Raw genomic sequence first — 19,148 nt, 5'->3', positions numbered from 1 at the left:
CTGCATGGGGTTCCTGTTTCGATAGTGTCAGATAGAGGGCCCCAGTTCACCTCCAGGTTTTGGCGGAGTCTGCAGAATGCCATGGGTACTAGGTTGGATTTCAGTACTGCCTTCCACCCCCAGACTGACGGACAGTCCGAAAGGACCATCCAGACTATTGAGGATATGCTTAGAATGTGTGTGCTAGACTTTGGCGGTTCTTGGAGGCAGCATCTACCTTTGGTGGAGTTTGCCTACAATAACAGCCATCATGCTAGCATCGGGATGGCTCCATATGAAGCTTTATATGGGAGGAAGTGCAGGTCACCTGTTTGCTGGGAGGAAGTTGGAGAAAAGGCCTTGGCAGGGCCTGAGTTAGTTGAGATCACCAGCAGGGTAGTACCCATAATCAGAGAAAGAATCAAGACCGCTGCCAGCAGACAGAAGAGCTATGCAGACGTCCGCAGGAGACAGTTAGAGTTTCAGGAGGGGGATCTGGTATTGCTCAAGGTGTCTCCAATGAAGGGAGTGGTTCGCTTCGGGAAGAAAGGTAAACTAACCCCACGATACATCGGACCCTTTGAAATCTTGCAAAAGATTGGGAATGTGTCGTACAAGCTGGATTTACCTGCTTCAATGGACCGAATTCATCCGGTTTTCCATGTTTCAATGTTGAGGAAGTTTGTGTCAGATCCGAGCAAGGTTCTTAGTGAGCCTGATGTGGAGGTCCAAGAGGATCTCACCTATGTTGAACAGCCAGTACGGATCATAGACACCCAGATCAGAAAGTTAAGAAACAAGGAAATCCCGATAGTGAAAGTCCTGTGGAACCACCACAATTTGGAAGAATGCACTTGGGAGACACGGGAGTCTATGCTCCAGCAATACCCTTACCTTTTCTGAGGTTAGATTTCTATGTGTTTATGTGTTATGTTTTATGCCATGCTTTGTACTAGTTGAGGTACATTCGGGGACGAATGTTCTTAAGGGGGGGAGAATGTAATACCCGGCTAGACTCCGGTATCGGAATTCCTACCGTTCGGTGGAATCTCGGATGTCGGAAGTCTCTAGTAGGGTAGAAACATGTTTCCATAAAATGTTTTAAGGTATGTCATGGTTTTAAGTATGAAAATTTAATGAGTTTTGCATGAAAAGTCCTTGGAGGAAAACTCAGGTTCGGCCGCCGAAAGTCAAGTTCGGCCGCCGAACATGCATGCGTTTTGGAGGCACGTTAGGCCCCCGAAAGCATGAGTGAGGGCAGACCAGGTTCGGCCGCCGAAAGTCAAGTTCGGCCGCCGAACATGGCATGCGTGCGGGAGCGCTTTCGGCCCCCGAACGTGGCCTGGCCAGCCACCTATAAAAGGGTCACTTGGCCGAAATGGGTGAGCTTTCTCCCATTTTCGACCACAGCAAGCTTCCGACCTCCCTCTTCCAAATCTAGTGTTCTTCCTTCAAATCCCCACCATTTTTCTTGAGTTTTAAGCTTGCATTGAAGGTTTTGAACTTTCGAAACAAGTTTTGGAGCTTTGGGAACTCAGGAGCTTATTTTCTTGGATCTCCAAGTTTAGGTCGTCTCTCTCTCGATCTTCAAGAGGTAAGAGCCGATCTTAAGCTCAATGCATGTTTTAAGTAAGTTTTAAGTGATTTTATGGGGTAGAATGGCATGTATAGGGTTGTATGAGTTTTTAAGCAAATGTTAGGTTTTATGTGATTTTTTGAACAATGTGTGTTGATTGTGTGTGTTTGAAGTGTTGTAGTTGGGGTATTTGATGTTTTGAGGCCCCTAGGAACTTGTATGCATGTTTTAAGTGAGGTATATGCATGATTGGTGAGTTTGGAGGCAAAAATGCATTTGGGAGCCAAGTTTCTGCCCTTTGGCAGAAACCAGGTTCGGCAGCCGAAGGAGCTTTCGGCCGCCGAACATGGCTGGGGAGGCAGGCCTTTCGGCTGCCGAAGTTGCCCCCGAAAAGAGACTTTCGTCTCTGTCTGGGACTTTCGGCCGCCGAAGGTGCCACCGAACATGCATGAGTTTCGCCTCTGTCTGGGAGCTTCGGCCGCCGAAGGTGCCGCCGAACCTGCCTGACTTTCGGCTCTGGAGGGACTTTCGGTTGCCGAACCTGCCGCCGAAAGTGCCCTGTTCAGCCATTTCTTGCATGTTTTTATGTAGTTGTGTTATGATGTTTTAGGGGGTTGTTGGGGAGTATGTTAGAGTTATGTTTATGTATGTTTGGTCCCTCATTGGAGTCCATCTGTGTAAGTTCGGACCCGAGGAACCGAGGACCCCAGCAGTGAGCCAGCTGCTACAGAGTTTGTCAGAGCTAGCCAGAGGTGAGTGGAATAAACCTTAAAGTTTTAAAATAAATGAAATATAAATTTTGAGCATGATCCATGCATCATGAATGCCATGAGATATAGTAGGTTGTTGCATTAGTATTCACGAATATGTTGCATTGCATTTATGATGATGATGTGGATCGGTTATTGGATGATCCTTTAGTCCTCCCATGATATGATGATGTTATGGCATGATATGGTATGGAAGTCCAGGTTGTACCCATTCTACGTCCCTGGCACGATGTAAGAGAAAGTCCAGGTTGTACCCATTCTACGTCCCTGGCACAGTTGGACTGTATGATATGTTATGTTAAGGGAAAGACCGGTTGTACCCATTCTACGTCCCGGCACAGTTGGACTATGTAGAGGACTATTGGTGACAATACCATCCGAGATGTGATTTGTTGTGATGTGTTGCATTCCATGAAAGCATGAAATTTTAATATATGATTTCTCTATTCTGCTCACTGGGCTTTGTAGCTCACCCCTCTCCCCTAACCCCAGATGCGCAGGTACAAGACCAGGAGGTTAGCCAGAGTTTTGAAGTATGTGTATGTAATAGTTAGATTGTGGACATGACAATTGTACTAATGTAATGTAAGAGATTCAGTATGTTATGTAATGAGGTATATTGAGGTTATAGATGTGCTTGACCCTATGAGTATTGTAATCCCTTGTTGATGCATGATCTTAGATATTTATGATATAGATGTAAGCCAACTCATCTCATGTTATAGTGCTCTTTGGGGCATTGTTGAGATCCCACAGAGGGATCATGATTATGATCAGGACTATGTACATGTATGTTCAGGTTGAGTTGGATGAATGAAAGAAAAGTTTTAAAATTTTTATGTATGATTGTTGATCATGTATGGGATTATACAGGTTTACAGGTTATATGTCAGGCTTGCTACGGGTCCCGGCGGCCTTAAGTCGACCCGGATCCTAGCGCCGGTAACGGTCCGATTTTCGGGTCGTTACACTAACACCCAGTTGCGTGGCTATACAGATATTCGCCTTGTGGCCTTGGCATAAAATGCCTTAGTTAGCGGGACTAACACCTAAATTATCGGCCTGCAGATACTCGCCTTGTGACCTTGACATAAAATGTCTTATTTATTGGGACTAACTGTAATACCCGGCATGTTCAGACATCAGAATTCCTATCGTTCGGTGGAATCGAGGATGTTAGAGCATCCCTGAAGGGAGAGTGGAGGTTTTCTAAAATGTATTTAGCTGTTTTAAGCTTTTGTTTTAGCAAAGGAATAAGTTTTGAAGAAACAAGGCTAAGGAAAGTTTTGCCACTTTCGGCCCCCTAAAGTGTAAGTTCGGCCGCCTAAAGTAGCTCATGTTCGGCCCCCTAAACTCAATGTTCGGCCCCCGAACGTGATGAGGTGTTACATGTAGCTTTGGCCACCGAACGTGAAGCGGTGGTTCACTTTTTTTAAGTGGATATGACCGACTATGGAGGTGCTTAAGCTCTCCTTTGGGTCAGGAACAAGCACATGTTTCCCCTTGGTGATTTTCTTGAGTTTCTAATCAAATCTTTCAAAGAAAAATAAGTTTATGGTGAGTTTTAACTAGTTTTGAGAAGTTGTGGAGTTTGAGAACTTGTGAAGATTAAATGAGTTTGATGATGGGAAAGGGGAGTTGTGCTTGAGTATGCATAAGTTGTCCATATTAGGGTGTATGGATCCTATGCTTTGTGTATGGTTGTTGTGTGTTGTTTGTTGGAGTTTAATTTATTTGAAGCTCCTTTATGCTTATTGAAGTGTTTATGCATGTTTTAGAAGGGTTAAATGCATATGTTGAGGTCTGAGCAGGTGATGGAGGGATTGGCAGGCGTCCTTGTGCACGAAACTGAGTTCTGGATGAACTCAGGTTCGGCCCCCGAAAGTCCAAGTTAGGCCGCCGAACATGCCTGACTTTCGTCTCTGGAAGGGACATTCGGCCGCCGAAGGTGCCCCCGAAAGTGCCCTGTCCAGCCTTCCTTTGCATGTTTTCTATGTTTGGTCTAAGGTGTTTTAAGGGGTTTTAAGGGGAGATGTTTAGCGGTATGTCCGAGTATGTTTGGTCCCTCATTTGAGTCTATCTGTGTAGGCACAGAGCAGAGGAACCAGAGAGAGCAGCAGTGAGTACTGCTCCAGAGTTTTCAGAGCCTGCAGAGTCAGTCAGTTCAGATAGCCAGAGGTGAGTGGAACTAAACTTAATGCTTTTTGAATTGATCAAAGACATGTTTTAGCATATCTCATGCATCATGATTATGCCATAAGTTGATTGCATTAGTATCCACGAATATGTTGCATTGCATTGTTATTTGTTGATGTGGGTAAATGCTGAATGATCCCATAGTCACAGACAGGAAGACCAGGAGCCTTTGACTACGCCCTGGCACGTATAGCAAAGACCAGGAGCCTTTGACTACGCCCTGGCAGGTATATAGCAAAGTCCAGGAGCCTTTGACTACGCCCTGGCAATGGTAAGTTTACAGGTGTTATATACACATATACATATATGACAGGAAGACCAGGTGCTCGATTCTACGCCCTGGCACAGAGTTACTGGGACTATGTGTGGTGACAGGTTTACTCTTGATGTGGCTTGTCTGTGATATGGTGCATTCCATGAGATCATATTTTACTGAGATGTTTTACTGTTCTACTCACTGGGCTATAGAGCTCATCCCACTCCCTTAACCCCAGTTTTGCAGGTTCAGTGTACAGTGTACAGGGACAGTCCAGCAGAGTACAGGAAGAGTAAAGAGAGCTGTAATAGCTTAGAGTGGACATGTAATATTAAAGAGATGTAATAGTTGTTGCTTGACCTAGTGATGTATATGTTTTGTACATGATCTGTATCTGTATATATGTTTTTCTGTATGTGAAAACCAGGCTTAACAGGTATGAGTTAACCCATCTAGAGCAAGCTCTAGTCAGGGATACAGAGTACAGAGTACAGGAGTACAGAGTACAGAGATAGTGCATGCACAGGTTAAGCCTTGGTTCAGAAAAGAGTTTTATTTTCACATAAAATGTATGATCATGTATGAGTGTTACAGGTACACAGAGAGTATAGCAGGCTTGCTACGGGTTCTGGCGGCCTTAAGCCGACCTGAATCCTAGCGCCGGTGACGGTCCTTTTTGGGGTTGTTACAGATTGGTATCAGAGCCCTAGGTTCACATGATCGGACCTATAGAGACAGTGTTGGGCTCAGACAGGTTAGAAGTGGTCAAGCACAATAGGAACTCATGTCCACTAGGATAGGGTCTTGAGTCCTATCTGCTATGATATGCCATGAGTATTGTATGTGTATGATTGTTATGTGATATGTGATAGTTATGTGCTAAAGTGGTATGTTATATGTTGTGTTTCCAGAGTAAAGATGCGAGGAACTCGTCGATCAGCTCGATTGACTGGAGTCCCACCAGAGAGTGAGAGACCAGCTGCTCGTCCTCCTGCATTGCCAAGGGCAAGGTCTCAGAGATCTAGCAGGGAAGGTACGTCGATAGACCCTAGAAGGTCTGTAGACGAGAGCAGAAGAGGAACAGTGAGGGGAGGAAGATCAGAGGAGAGAAGGGAAGCTATGGAGATTGATCAGTCTAGAGATGATAGCATGGGTATAGGCAGTTTTGAGGAAGGTATGGGAGAATCTTTGGGAGGTGTTCAGGCCTCAGGTTATGGCTATCCATCCTTGTTTCAGGAGCCAGAGTATCCGATGGAGGGTATGTCGGAATACTCTCATTTTGACCCATATCCTACATACATGCCATATATGCCATATCCTCACTACTATCCCCCATATCCGAGGTATCCATCTTCCCCTATACATCCAAGTGCAGCACACCTAGAGCCAAATGAACCAAATGAACCAGTACTACCACCAGAACCAGTAGCCCCTGTTGTTGATAGACATGAACCTAGCTCATCTGGAGGTAAAGTTCAAATGACGGAGTATTTGAAATTGGATGCTCCTAAATACAATACGGGAGATGATCCATTTGATTACCTCAGAGCAGTTAGGATGATCACCAGTGAATTGGGAGCAGATGATAGGAGAGCCATTGAGATGGCAGGTTTCACAATAAAATGCAGGAAAGCCAGAGAATGGTTTAAGAATTATGTGGAGCCTAGAATGGACAGCATGTCATGGGGAGAGTTCGCTAATGAGTTTGCAGGGTGGGCTTTTCCTGATAGTTCGAGGGAGATGAAGATAATTGAGTTTGAACAGTTGAGACAAACAGATGAGATGACTGTGGATGAATTTACAGATAAGTTTCTGGATCTGCTTCAGTACGTGGGTCAAGCCTATGATACTGATCAGAAGAAGGCAAGGAGATATACCATGAGACTTCATCCCAGGTATTCTTCTTTGATCCTTCCAGCAGAAAAGGAGAGTTTTCACTCTATTATAGATGCAGCCAGGAAAATGGAAGCTAGTGCCAATATTCAGAAACAGTCAAAGGCACAGGCTTCGGGTTCTAAGGCCCCCAGTTCAGGTTCTACAGGCAGTAAAAGATGGGATAGAGCGAGAGGAACAAGGAAAGGGTTCTGGAATAAAGTCAAGTCAGGTCTGGGAATAGGTAGTGGCTCAAGCTCTGGCACAGCTCCAGTCTGCAGACGATGCGGAAAACCACATGGAGGAGTTTGTCGGTTGGGATCTACAGCTTGTTTTCGATGTGGACAGGAAGGGCATATTGCTCGAGATTGTCCGCAGATGACCTTTGTACCATAAGAAACAAGGCTAAGGAAAGTTTTGCCACTTTCGGCCCCCTAAAGTGTAAGTTCGGCCGCCTAAAGTAGCTCATGTTCGGCCCCCTAAACTCAATGTTCGGCCCCCGAACGTGATGAGGTGTTACATGTAGCTTTGGCCACCGAACGTGAAGCGGTGGTTCACTTTTTTTAAGTGGATATGACCGACTATGGAGGTGCTTAAGCTCTCCTTTGGGTCAGGAACAAGCACATGTTTCCCCTTGGTGATTTTCTTGAGTTTCTAATCAAATCTTTCAAAGAAAAATAAGTTTATGGTGAGTTTTAACTAGTTTTGAGAAGTTGTGGAGTTTGAGAACTTGTGAAGATTAAATGAGTTTGATGATGGGAAAGGGGAGTTGTGCTTGAGTATGCATAAGTTGTCCATATTAGGGTGTATGGATCCTATGCTTTGTGTATGGTTGTTGTGTGTTGTTTGTTGGAGTTTAATTTATTTGAAGCTCCTTTATGCTTATTGAAGTGTTTATGCATGTTTTAGAAGGGTTAAATGCATATGTTGAGGTCTGAGCAGGTGATGGAGGGATTGGCAGGCGTCCTTGTGCACGAAACTGAGTTCTGGATGAACTCAGGTTCGGCCCCCGAAAGTCCAAGTTAGGCCGCCGAACATGCCTGACTTTCGTCTCTGGAAGGGACATTCGGCCGCCGAAGGTGCCCCCGAAAGTGCCCTGTCCAGCCTTCCTTTGCATGTTTTCTATGTTTGGTCTAAGGTGTTTTAAGGGGTTTTAAGGGGAGATGTTTAGCGGTATGTCCGAGTATGTTTGGTCCCTCATTTGAGTCTATCTGTGTAGGCACAGAGCAGAGGAACCAGAGAGAGCAGCAGTGAGTACTGCTCCAGAGTTTTCAGAGCCTGCAGAGTCAGTCAGTTCAGATAGCCAGAGGTGAGAGTTTTATTTTCACATAAAATGTATGATCATGTATGAGTGTTACAGGTACACAGAGAGTATAGCAGACTTGCTACGGGTTCTGGCGGCCTTAAGCCGACCTGAATCCTAGCGCCGGTGACGGTCCTTTTTGGGGTTGTTACACTAACATCCGAATTATGGGTCTAGCAGATACTCATCTTGTGGCCTTTGCATAAAATACCTTATTTAGCGGGACTAACACCTGAAGATTCGCCTAACAGATATCCGCCTTGTGGCCTAGCATAAAATGCATTGTTTAGCGAGACTAATACTCAAATTATGGCCTAGCGAATATCTGCCTTATAGATTTACATAAAATGCCTTACTTAGCGGGAGTAACACCTGGATTATGGCCTAGTGGATACTTGCCTTGTGGCCTGACATAAAATGACTTGTTTAGCGACACTAACACCCGAATTATGGTCTAGTGAATACCCGCCTTGTGACTTGGCATAAAATACATTATTTAGTGGGACTACACTCGGATTATGGCCTAGTGAATACTCGCCTTATGACCTGGCATAAAATGCCTTAGTTACTTTTTGTGAAACTGGGCCAATACTTGTTTGTGTGGCCTGGCAGATACTTGCCTTATGGTCTAGCATAAAATGTCTTGTTTAGCAAGACTAACACTCGGATTATGGGCCTGGCGGATACCCTCCTTGTAGCCTTTTTCTTATCTCCACATATCCTCACCTCTCTAACTTTTGGTTTTGCTTTTGACTCATTCTTTTGTTCTCTTTCAATGCTTGGACTTCATCATCCAGTTTCATATACTTATGGGCTTTATATATTTATTGTTGGTACGTAGCGGCTAGGTTCTTGATTAGAGAATCCATAATCTTGATGTTATGTGTTCCTTTCTTTGATACTTCACATGCTATTTCATTATTTAATTCCTCTACCTGTATTACTTCTACATTAAATCGTGAGATAAACCTCCTTAAAGACTTGCCCTCTCCTTCACAGATCTTCCGCAAGTCAGAGGAGAGCTTTTTAGGATGTATACAAGTAATAAACCTAGATTTAAATAATATAGTGAATTGAGTAAAGTTCTGAATTGAATTTGGACTAAGATATTAGTACCATTTTTTATCCAAACCTGTGATTATTGAAGGAAACACTCAGCACCAGAAGAAATTGTTGACATCTTGAAGCTGCATTATCGTCTTAAAGATCGCTAGTTGAATTCTGGGATCTGTTGTTCCGTTGTATTTATCCAAGCTTGACAGTTTGACTTAGTGGGGAATGTCTCTGCCAAGATCTCTTCTAATAGGGGCGAGCCATTGTCCAATCCATAATCCTCCTCCTGCTCCTACCTTTGTACAGCCCGTACCAGTTTTCAGTCGACATCTTTTGGAGCTTCGTCTGACGACTCCTCTTCCTCCAGCTTTGCCTTCTCCTTGAAGTGTCATTTGAAGCTTCCTCCATTATCCTAGGAGCCATGAAGGAGGTCTCCTCCCAAGTTTTATATTGCTCAATAGTGGCCTGTAACCTTTTTATGTATTGAAGCATCTGCTCATTATTTAATAAAATTTTTTATAAGTCTTAAGCACAAACTCTAAACTCTCATCAAAATCATCAGTTAAATTATTAGTATCACCACTTGGGTAGTATCCAAATCTTTTGAGGTATTTTTTGACCTCATTAGCCAACAACATTTTGCCCCTTTTGGACTTCCTTTAGGCTTTGAAGGAATTTGAGAGTGTTTCCCTGATGATGACCTTCAAATTTGTGAGTTTTAGACTGTGCTAAAAGGAGCTGGATTGAAAAGAGTAACCAGAGAAAGGTAGTTGAAAAATAGGAGAATTTTGGAGCTATTGCTAGCACTTTTAGTAGCAAATAGCTTTCTTTGTGTAGTGGTTCATATTAGTAATGTGTGGGTATTTATAGACAAATACAAGTATACATAAGCATGTCTCTGCTAAGTTCTTGTCAATTCATTCACATGGGTACATAAAGATATTTCAAGCTAATATACGTGTTTTATGGACATAAATAAAAACTTTATTTCACTAAAAAAAATTATATTTACAAACAGATTTATCCATTTGTAAATGATGAAATTATGTTTATAATTTGATTTACAAACGAATCACAAACTGATCTTTTTATGTTTATATAAATCTTATTTGTAATTTTTTTCAAATGAAACGTAATCCATTTATATTACAAACGGATCCACAAACGAGATATCTGTTTGTGATACAAATAAATTTGCTATCTGTTTGTATTTTTCGTTTGCATATACTCTCTTATTTACAGATGTAATTGCACATACATACAAATAATCTATTTGTAAATCCGCTTGTAATGCAAACTATTAATTTGTTTGTAAATACATTTGTGATATAGATGGCTAATCTGATTATAAATCCGTTTATAAATCCATTAATAATGCAAATGGTTAATCTATTTATAACTCTATTTGTGATTCAAATGACTAGGAGTGTAATCGAATCGAGCCAATATTTTCAAAGTTCAAACTTGTTTATTAAAAGAAATTTATAAGCTCAAACTCAATTATGAAATATTTAATGAACTCGAGTTTGATTCAAACTAGACTTGTAGAGAGCTCGTATTCAAAGTCATTTATTAGCTAGAGGTTAAAAATAATTTAAAAATGAAATAATATAAAAATATTTGAAAATTAAAATATTTAAACTTTCTCATAACCCCATATAAGGGTTCTATAACATGATAAAGATCATGTACTAATCTTGATGGGAGGAGGAGCCTTCCCTTTTATAGGAAAAGTGGACTCCCATCCCTTATAATTTATCGATGTGGATTTAATTAAATGAATATAAACAGATTAACAAATGAATAGATAATTTATTTGTAAAATTAAATAACACATATAGATTTGTAAATGAATATAAAATCTATTCGTAAAATTAAATGAATACAGATTTATGTGTAATCCATTTGAAAAATTAAATAAACACAAGTGGATTCACAAACAAATGTGTAATCTATTTATAAAATTAAATGGATACAAAGATATGTAATTTATTTATAAAATTAATTTGATACAATTAGATTTATAAACAGACATGTAATTCATTTATAAAATTAAACAGAGACACAGACAACTTTTGAAACGGATGTATAATCCCTTTGTAAATTTAAATTGACACAAATGAATTCAAAAATGAATATGTAATTCATTTGTAAAATTAAATAAATACAAATAGATTTATAAATAGACATGTAATCTGTTTGAAAAATTAAATGAATATAGATGACTTCTCAAACGGATGTATAATCCGTTTATAAAATTAAATGAATACAAATGGACTCGCAAATAAAGGTGTAATCTGTTTATAAAATTAAATGTAGACAAATAGATTCACAAATAGACGTATAATCTATTTGTAAAATTAAATGGATACAAATGGACTTGCAAACAAATGTATAATATATTTATAAAATTAGATTGATATAGATAATTTTTCAAAAGAATGTGTAATCCATTTGTAAATTTAAATGGACACAAACAGACTTATTGACAAATATGTAATCTCTTTGTAAAATTAACTAAATATAAATGGATAGGTAACTTATTTGTAAAATCAAATGATTTCTAAATAAATATGTAATCCGTTTTTAAAATTAAATGATATATTACAAATAGATGAATAATTCATTTAGAAAATTAAATGGTATGATAAAGGAGTATTTAGACTCTGTTAGGAGTTTTAACCAATATTGTTTGGTTAAGACGATATAAGAGAAAAGATAGGTTAAAATACGAAAAATCTTATTGAAATTCTTCAAAATTTGAAAAGTGAGTTTCTAATAGTTAAGATATACTATTTATAATAGAAAAAAAAATTTTAATATATAAAATTATAAAAATATCTAAAAAAATAATTAAAATATAAAATTGACCCCTAAACAATGGAATTTCCATATCGAATTTTGTGATTAAGTCTGTGATCCTCGTTGCACTTTTGAAAGTTGTGCATATCGAAATTTTCTTTCCGAAAAGCTATCGTGAATTTTCATCGGACGTTTACAACAAAAGTTAGATCCGATTCAAATCTGCCGTAAAGTTGAAAATTAATTATTCTATATAAATAATATATAAATAAACATAAACGTATAATTTATTTAAAAATTTAAATGGATATAAATAAACGTGTAATTTATTTGTAAAGTTATACGAATATAAATGAATTTATAAAAGACATATAATTCGTTTATAAAATTAAATAAATACAATAGATTTACAAACCGACATTAATCTATTTATGAAATTAAATGAATATAAATATATTTATAAATGAATGTAAAATCAGTTTCAAAAGAAAATATTTTTCCAGCATCCATTTGTAAAACTGTTACACTTACAAACAAATTTGTATTATTTTTTATTTTTATTTACATTTTGTGAAATTCCTATAAGGTTACTTTTAAATAATTTAGAAAATACTTAACAAAGTTATTTTATACTTATGTATCTCACAATTTATCAATTCTTTCTTTTATCTCATACAAATTAGAGAATGATAGTTATTTTAGTTAGAAAATAATTTTTTTTATTAATTTTTCAATTATACACATATTTAATATAAAATGAGTATGTTAAATTTTATTAAAATAATAAAATCACTAATAAGTGAAATTTATTTGAGTACTATTGACGTGCGTGAAATAGAAATATATATGAAGCTAAATTAAATACTAATTTCTGGTTTTTATTCTCATTTTGAAAAAAAATAATTAGTGAAAAATTGTGTTGAAAAGTAAAATAAAATTATAATAATTAATTTATATTTTAATTATAATGTGAAAATTGAAAGTAAATAATATTTTAGTATTAATAAAAAATAAAAAATAATAAAAATTATAAAATAAAGAGTTGTATATTCATCAAGTTTTTTGCACCAAATAACTTTATTATGCATTTTACCTTTCTATTGTCGTTTAATGCATCATAGCGACTTTGATGTTTTTCTCCTCTCCACGCTGATTGGTTCCTTTGTTATAGTCTGTTTGGATTATATATATAGATATTGGTGGATCTACCAAAGAGCCAAGAGGTGATGGGCCCATAAAATTTTCAAAAGTAATAAAAGAAAAATTACAATTAAAACCTTAAATTTTGATTACTTGATCCAATACTAGCTGTGAGATTTCGTAGCTTTGAAAATGACATTTATAACTCACTAAAAGTTCATTGATCTATATAATATAATTGTTTCAATTTGAAATGTTGTTGCATAATATTAATAAAATAATTTAACATTGTCTTCAGAAATTAGGCATCTTGGAAAAAAAACAGAAAATTTTCTGACAATTTGTGTACGAGAAGAAAATCGAGGAACGTGTATGAATCATGGTAGGTTTTTTTTTTTTATTAAAAAAATATAAATATTTACATCAATTCATATTTATTTTTAAAATTTCAAATCATATATAATAAATTCATTTTTTTTCATTTATCACAATTATAATTAAAATATTAAAAAATTAATAATAAATAATATCATAGTTTTTAAAATTTTATTTAACTAATAAAATAATTTTTAAAATACATACTTTTATTTTATTAATTATATTATTTATCTCTATTTTCATTTTTACATATACTAATTTTCTTTTAAACGCACATTATGTTTTTACTCGTGATGCATATTTACAAAATATATATATATTAATTGTTTTACTGAAAAATTGAGAAGAAAATTAATATAACACATTATCAATATATATTTTTAAAATTTTTATGATATTTTTATAATAAATCTATTTTCATTATAATATTTAAAATTACTAAAATTGTACATAATTTTTTAAAGTATGAACAAATAATATTTACAATATAACTATATAACATATTAATTTATAAAATTTTTAAATAATAAAATATTTAATTAAATTGACATTAACACTAACAAAGTTTTAAAATTTCTGACAATATTAATAATTTTTTTATTATTGAGTTTTGTTGCTCATAATATTAGTAATAATTCCATTTTAAACTCTCTCTATGTATATGATAATAGCAAATGAAACTCTAGTTAGATGCTAAGCATAAAATTAAATATTTATAATTTAAATAAAATAAAATAAAATAAAAATTTTATTCTTATACTACAAAATTACTATGTATATTGATAATCTATTATTTTTTCTTTCCACTTATATATATTGAGATAATTTATATTCTCATTTTATTAAGAAAATTACTAATTTAATTTATATGAATAATTATATTTTAATTATATATATTATATTGCATTCTAAATATAATTTTATTTCACATATGTAAAAAATGTAATTTGAAAAGTTTTATATGAGTTAAAAATTTTATTACTTATTATTATAACTTAAATTAACAATTTGTGATATATTTATAAAAATTATTTTAAAATTTTTCACATATTTTTTTATTAGTATTATTTATTAAGCTAATTATTTTTTTATATTAATATATTGTCAATAAACTTTATTATGATCCGCATAAGTCAAAATATTGCTTATTTCGAGATGAATTTTTTAAAAAAATTGTAAATTTTTTATAACAAAATTTTAATTAAATAATTTAAGTACTTAAAGAATTCTTTAACCAATTTAAATTTAAATAGAAATTTATTTATTTAACTAATTTAAATTTAAATGGAAATTTATTTAGACGATTATATTTAAGATTTAAATAATAATAAATAACCAATCAAATAAAAAGATAAATTTTAATTACAAAATGTAAATGTGGACATTTATATAAGTTCAATTATTTCTCCTTCCTTCCCAGATATTATAGATTATTAAAAATGTAAAGTAGAAAGAAAATAATATTTTATAAAATAAAATATTATATATTTTATTTTATTTCAAATTATTGATTTGAGGTAAAATTTTTCACAAATAAAAAATATATACATAATTTACAATATTGAACATAAATATTTAATAACATAGTTTAATATATAATATTTTATATTATAAATGTTTATTATATATAATATATTTATTATTATATACGATAAATATAACATATATTTACTTTTAATATAAAATTTGAACTACATGTTTTATAATATAAAATTTTAGAAATATATTATAATTCATCATTTAATTTTTTAATTTAATTTAATTATTTTTATTATAATTATAATAAATTAAAAAAATTTAATTTTTATCATTTAAAATTTAAAATTTTAGATATAAATATGAATTAATCAAAATGTTTAGATTCTTTATCTAATTTTTTTTTAATTGAAAACGGAAATTTAAATCGTCATGAATTAACGTGAAGCGATTGATTAAAACTTTTGGTTAAGGACTAGTCGGCAATACTTCACAATTCAAATTAATTTTAGTTCCAATTGCTTTGGATTTAAATTAATGGTTATGTTTTAAAATAGTTTGAGTTGAATTTTGATTTTGGCTTAGTCACGGATCAAAGGTTTTAAAATTACAATAATATTAATATTTTATATATCAAAATATATAAATTTATAGAATTTAAATTTATAATAAATTATTTATTTAATTTCTACAGTAAAAAAATTTAAAAATGGAGATTTATTTTAATTAAAGAAAAATAAACTAGACCAATTATTGTTCGGAGCCAGTTGGTTGAATTGATCAATTTGGAGCCGGTTTTGATAATGATTTAAAGAAGGGAGGAGATTAAAAAAATTGTTGCAATTCTAGTTTAAGGACCACAGCCGTTTAGCCAATTCTGATTTTAAATTTGACCATATATAGACAAATACAAGCATACACAATCATGTTTCTTACTAAGTTCTAGTCAATTCATTCACGTAGGTACATAGAAATACTATTCACATGTTTCATGAACATAATATAAAATAACTTAATTACTTTTTTTATAAATAAAATCTTTATTTTCTTTTAATTAATCTAGAAAAACTTAATTATTTTATATTCTTCCATTTTATAATTTTTTATTCTTTTTACTTTTTCATATGAATTAAAGAATAATAATTATTTCAGTTGAAAAATAAATTCTTTTCATTAACTTTCTAATTATATACATATTTAATATAAAATAAGTACATTAATTTTTATTAAAACAATAAAATCATTATTAATAATATTAAATTAAAAAATATTTAAGTACCATTAAAATGCAGATATATAAGAAAGTATATTAAATATGAACTTATGGTTAATTTGAATTCTCATTTGAAAGACATCATGGTCAGTCTGACACATATTAAAAGGACAGTAGAAACATGAAATGCTGTTAAAAGAAAAAACAAACCGATAAATATACTATTTCCTTTATTTTATAATTTTTATTTTTTTATTTTTATTTACTTTAAAATATGGTTCACTTTTAATTTTTATATTATAATTAAAATAAAAAATAAGTATTATAATTTTATTTTTCAATACAATCTCCCATTAATTATATTTTTTCAAATAAAAATACAAAGCACAAGTTAATTAATATTTAATATAACTTTATATATATACATTTAACGTACTCCAATGATACTCAAATATAATTTGTCACTTATTAATAATTTTATTATTTTATAAAACTTAATTTATTCATTTTATATTAAATATGCATATAATTAAAAAATTGAAAAATTTATTTAGTACGAAAAAATAAAAAAAAAATAAAAATTATGAGATGAAATAGTATAAAATAGCTTTATTAAGTTTTTTCTAGATTAATTAAAAGTAAATAAAGGTTTTATTTATAAAAAAAAAAAGGTAATTAAGTTATTTTGTATTATGTCCATGAAACATGTGAACAATATCTGTTAATGAATTGACTAGAAATTAGTATGAAACATGCTCATTTATACTTGTATTTCTCTATAAATACTCACACAACACTAACATGAACCACTACACAAAGGAAGTCATTTGCTACTGAAAGAACTAGTAATGGCTCTCAAATCCTTCTGTCTATCTCCTGCTACTTTTTTCAATCCAACTCTTTTTAGCACAGTCTAGAAAACTCCAATTTGAAGGTCATCACCAAGAAAAAACTTCCAAATTCCTTCAAAGCCTAAAGGAAGTCCAAAAGGGCCAAAATGTTGTTGGCCTTAGTGAGGTCAAAAAACACCTCAGGAAATTTGGATATTATCCAAGTGGTGATATCAATAATCTAACTGATGATTTTGATGAGAGTTTAGAGTATGCACTTAAAACTTACCAAAAATTTTATCAACTTGAGGTTACTGGGAATCTTGATTCTACTACCATCAAGAAGATGATGATCCCACGATGTGGAGTCCCTGATATAACCAACCGCACATCCTTGTCAAAGCCAACCAATAGTAGCCACAAGTCGAAAATGTTCCACATGGTTTCCCACTATGCTTTTCCCCCTGATATGCTCAGATGGACATCTTCTAAGTATGAACTCACCTACACATTTCACTCTAAAGTTCAAAACCCAAATGAGCAAGACATGAGGTATGCTTCTTCTCGAGCTTTTCAGAAATGGGCGAATGTTTTCCAGTTCAAATTTGAGGAAGCACCTACAGGTTCTCGAGCAGATATTATAATCGGGTTTTATGGATTTGATCATGGAGAGAATGAAAATGATAATTCTTCTATACCTGGTAGAACTGTTTGGGCTTATGCATTTTATCCCTAAGATGGAAGATTGCATTGTAATGGAGAACAATATTGGAGTACTAATCCTAACATGAGGCAAATAGACTTGGAAACTGTGGCTGTTCATGAGATTGGTCATCTCCTCGGGCTTGCACACAGCAATGATCCAAATGCCGTTACGTATGCATATATTAATCAAGGGACTATAAAAAGAGAGCTTACCCAGGATGATATTGATGGCATATGATATTCTGAGATCCAGAGAAAATAGGGTTTATAAGAGCGAGTCTAAGCTTGGTCTGAAGGGTCACGTATTCCCCTTTATTCATTTTTCCTTTGTCCTCTAATGATGCATAACTACCACCTTGCTACAGTGCCACCTATCCTGTCACACAGACCCGTACATATGGATGTACCAGCATACTCATTCCTATCAGGTGGCCATTTAATTCTCCTTCGGCGCGCATGTTGATAGGGTCACGAGGTAGCTGGGCCTACTCTCCTACCTCCCGTCAAGCCACCTGAACTAGGCTCTCCTCCGATGGATCCAAGTCTAAGGTCAGTCCAGTCTGCTTTAGTCACGGGATGGATGGCGCACTGATGGGTCGGCCTGCTCGGAGGGGCCTAGTGGCTTTGGACCTATTTTCTTTTCCAGGGCTCGGTCTCAACCCGGGTGCCAGAAGCCCAATGGTCATCAAGTGCCCCTTTATCTCCTCAGTAATTATTCACTGAGGAGATAAATCCCTAGGTCCCCATTATGATCGTGCGGCTCGAGGAAGACTTCTGTCAAAAATGTCCTTTCTCTACCTTTACTCTTTTCAAATTCAAATCCTCCATTTCTCTCCAGACTCTTCTTCTCGCTTTGCTTCCTATACTCCGTCTTTCTCACCTTCTGCAAAATTTCTTTGAGGTACGTCTTCTGCTTCCTAATGGCTGTCCCTAGAATCTCTAATGTCATAAATGTGAGATCCACCATCACCTTTGCTGTAATACCCGGCTAGATTCCGGCATCGGAATCTCTACCTTCCGGCGGAATCTCCATTGGAATCTGGAATTTTGGAGATGCCAGAGGCTTCTAGAGGGCTAAAATGTGTTTTCTAAAAGGTTTTTACTGATTTCATGGTTTTAAATGAAAAAGAATTGAGTTTTGAAAAGAAAAGACCAAGGAGGCGTTTGCCAGGTTCGGCCGCCGAAAGTGAAGTTCGGCCGCCGAACATGGAAAGGCTTCGGGAGCGCCTTTGGCCTCCGAAAGTCTTGTTTGAACGAGCCAAGGTTCGGCCGCCGAAAGTCAAGTTCGGCCGCCAAACATGCATGAGTTTAGGGGGCACGTTAGGCTGCCGAAGGTCTCTGACCAGGCCACCTATAAAGAGCCCTCAGATCGGAAATGGGCGAGTTTTCTCCCCATTCTCGAGCTCAGGTGAGTTTTTGTCCTCCCTTGGCCGTTTTCATGTTTTTCTTCATCTCCTTCATGTTTTCATGAGTTCCATGGTTGTTTTGAAGAGTTTTCAAGCTTGGATCGTAGTTTTGGGAGCTTGGAGCTTTTGGAGCTTGGATTCTCCACACCTCCGAGTTTGAGATCACGCAACCCTCGATCTTCAAGAGGTAAGT

The 19,148-nt window shown here is 34.8% G+C and overlaps 1 pseudogene; it reads left to right on the top strand.

Moving 5' to 3' along the window:
- The window catches only part of LOC110607428, a 49,936-nt pseudogene extending 32,149 nt beyond the window's left edge, over positions 1-17,787 (top strand).
- The last annotated feature ends 1,361 nt before the right edge of the window (positions 17,788-19,148 follow it).

The sequence above is a fragment of the Manihot esculenta genome, chromosome 17 (genome assembly GCF_001659605.2).
Source record: "Manihot esculenta cultivar AM560-2 chromosome 17, M.esculenta_v8, whole genome shotgun sequence".
Taxonomy (NCBI): Eukaryota; Viridiplantae; Streptophyta; class Magnoliopsida; order Malpighiales; family Euphorbiaceae; genus Manihot; species Manihot esculenta.
The sequence above is the reverse complement of the archived record's forward strand: the minus strand, read 5'-3'. Positions and strand labels throughout refer to the sequence as shown.